General features: G+C 54.4%; 1 pseudogene; it reads left to right on the plus strand.

Moving 5' to 3' along the window:
• LOC105541628 overlaps positions 1 to 3302 on the plus strand; it is a 21617-nt pseudogene that overhangs the window by 16571 nt on the left and 1744 nt on the right.

A 3302-nucleotide genomic window follows, 5' to 3' on the forward strand; every position in this document is an offset into this window, starting at 1 on the left:
GGTATTAATAACAGTAATAACAACAGCAATGTTATCTGATCTCTCTGGGCCTCTGTTAGCCAGTTGTAAGTTCGATCTCTTTCCCTGTCCCTTTCAACTTACTGAGTTCTTTTAAAAACCAGGCCACGGGCTTGGAAATGCCTTGATCTTTACTGATTGAGTTGTATATTGAGCCTAGCCCTAGCCCTTTAAGGGGCACTGCCCGGGATCCCCACATCAAAACTTCTCACTCTTCACCATCCAGTCTTCGAGCCGCAGTGAAGCCGTCCTCCAGCGGCAGTTACAGCAGACCAGAAAGGAGCGGGCGCTGCTGAACGCACACGTGACACAAGTGAGGCTTTGCAGAGGGAGGGATGTGGAAGGAAGATGATCCTAGCTGACCAGGAGCAGGTGAGGACCAGTGACAGCCCTTCCTCACTTCTGTGGCCATTCTTGCAGGTGACAGAGTCACTTAAAAAAGTCCAGCTGGAGAGAGATGAATGTGCTCAACATATAAAAGGAGAGAGGGCCCGGTGGCAGGAGAGGATGTGGCAAATGTCGGTGGAGGTGAGACCTGACCCTTCAGCCCCCACCTTAGATAGGTCACTGGATCTTTCTGGGCATCTGTAAAATGGGAAGAGTACAGCTAGAGGTGGTCATGGGTCTGGGTTTGTGGAGGTGGGGGCCAAGAGGGAGACGGTAGCTTGTCCAGCCACCAGCCCCTCTCTCCAGGGCCCTTTCTCCCTGTGCTTTGGGCAGGCTCACGCATTGAAGGAGGAGAAGAAGCGTGACATACATCAGATACAGGAGCTGGAGAGGAGCTTGTCCGAACTCAAACACCAGATGGGTAAGATGCGGCTGGTGTGACGTGGGAGCAGGACTGGCATCAGAGGGCTGTGGGGTGGCTTAGAGTGCCCCAGGCAGGTGGGTGGATGGAAGGGCTTTGAGGCAGACGGAAAGAGGTCTGTGCCAGCAGCTGGCAAGTCTTGTCATCTCCATGAGCCTCAGGGTCCCCGTCAGCCAAGAGGAGGGAGTACCCATTGTCAGCCACCCACAGTGCTCTCTATCTGACATGGCTTGGAAATTGGCTTCCATCGGGTGCGAGGAATCATTAGCAGGGAGGCCAAGTTTGGGAAGCCTGAGAGGAGCTGCATGAAAAGGAGGGCTTTTTCTTTGAGCGGGGGTGGTGGGTGGGGAATCCAGAGGCCCCTATTGTCTGCTTCATTTCTCAGCTGAGCCCCTGTCCCTGGTGGACCCAGCAGGAACCTCTGAGGTGGAACAGCTACAAGATGAGGCCAAACACCTGAGGAAGGAGGTGGAAAGTCTGGAGGGAAAGCTCCAATTCCAGATGGAAAGCAATCAAGCCTTGACTCTCCTGAGCAAGGAACAAAAGGAGAGACTCCAGGAGCAGGAGGAGAGGCTCCAAAAGCAGGAGGAGAGGCTCCAAAAGCAGGAGGAGAGGATCCAAGAGCAGGAAGAGAGGAGGTTGCGGGAGGAGGAGAGACTGTGTGAACAAAAGGAGAGGCTTCGGGAGAAGCAGAAGAGGCTGGGGGAGCAGGGTGAGAGGCTGCGAAAGCAGGAGGAGAGGCTGCGAAAGGAGGAGGAGAGATTACAAAAGCAGGAGCAGAGGCTGTGGGAGAAGGAGCAGAGGCTGCGAATGCAGGAGGAGAGGCTCGCGCTCTCCCAGAAGCACAAGTTCAACAAGCAGCTGGCCGAGCCACAGTGCAGCTTTGAGGATCTGGTGGGTTGCCCCACCTGGGCAGCCTGCCCTCATCCCTAGCCCTCCAGGCCTTTGTTTCTCCACCTGTAAAATGGGGCAGTGTAGCCCTCACATGACATGGTACTTCTAAAGGCATCCGTGAGCCAGAGCTCATCAGGCCCTGCTCTGATGGCTGTGGGGAAGAGGGGATAATTTTTCTAACCTACCTCCACCCTTTCTGGTGACATGGGAGGCAGACACCAAGTTCTGGGGTCTCCAGCTGCAGTGGCTGGCCACTGATTGCTTCTCTCTGTCCAGAACAACAAGAACAAAAGCGCACTGCAGTTGGAGCAGCAAGTAAAGGAGCTGCAGGAGAAGCTGAGCAAGGTGAATGAGATGGTAACCTCTGCCCCATCCAAGAAGGGCTGGGAGACAGGCACCAGCTCTGGGGAGGGGAGGTGCCAGGCCAAAGGCAGCTCCAGCTGGGGGGCAGGTGACCCCAGCACCTTCCAGGGCAGCTCCATGTCTGTTTCTTTCTTCCTACCCTCTGAATTTTAGAGGTGGGTAGCCCTGGGCTCCTCCCAGGTCTGGACATCATCTTCCCAGCTAGAGGCATGGATTCCCCCAATCATAGGGGTGGAGACAGTGGTATAAGAGGGTCCTTATGCCGGGCACAGTGGCTTCTGCCTGTAATCCCAGCACTTTGGGATGCTGAGGCAGGAGAATCACTTGAAGTCAGGAGTTTGAGACCAGCCTGACTAACATGGCAAAACCTCATCTCTACTAAAATTATACCAACAACAAAAAATTAGCCCGGCATGGTGGCACATGCCTGTAATCCCAGCTACTCAGGAGACTTGAGCCTGGGAGGTGGAGGTTACAGTGAGCTGAGATTGCACCACTGCACTCCAGTATGGGCCACATGGTGACACTGTCTGAAAACAAAAGAAAAAAGCCTCCTTAGATTCAAACTGGATTCCGGCCTCGATTCCACTGGTCACCATTCAACTACTTTTCATCTCTAAGTCTCTGTTTCTTTAGCTTCAAAAGGAAGTTAGCATTTTTCTTATGGAGGTGCTGGGGATTAAATGAGAGAACACATGGAAAGCATTAGGCATGGAGCACACTTAGCAGATGGTGATTGGTTCCTTCTGCTTTTCCACCAGTCCGTGGTCTACAGTTTAAATGGTGGGAAGAAGGACATGAGATTTGAGGCTGGGGAAGGAGGCATGGGGTTCTAGGCAAGGGGGGGAGTCTCTTAGGCCTGGAGCAAGGGGCCAGGGTCCCGGGCAGGTGACAGAGCCCCACCGTGCCCTCGCTACCCTATTAATGGGCCCAGAATCTGGAAGCCAACCACATGCCCTCATGCCCAGGGTCTTCCTGCAGATACAGCTGAAGAGCCAAGAGTCTCAGAGTCTGCAGCAGCAGCAGTGAGACTAGTACCGGGGTCACCTGCAGCAGTACATGGTCACCCATTAGCAGCTGACCTCTGAGAAGGAGGCGCCGCACAGGCAGTTACTGCTGCAGACCCAGCTCGTGGACCAGCTGCAGCAGCAGGAAGCTCAGGGCAAAGCAGTGGCTGAGATGGCCTGCCAAAAGTTGCAGGAGACCCAGGAGAGGGAGT

This window comes from Mandrillus leucophaeus, unplaced genomic scaffold (assembly GCF_000951045.1).
Source record: "Mandrillus leucophaeus isolate KB7577 unplaced genomic scaffold, Mleu.le_1.0 Scaffold241, whole genome shotgun sequence".
Classification (NCBI taxonomy): Eukaryota; Metazoa; Chordata; class Mammalia; order Primates; family Cercopithecidae; genus Mandrillus; species Mandrillus leucophaeus.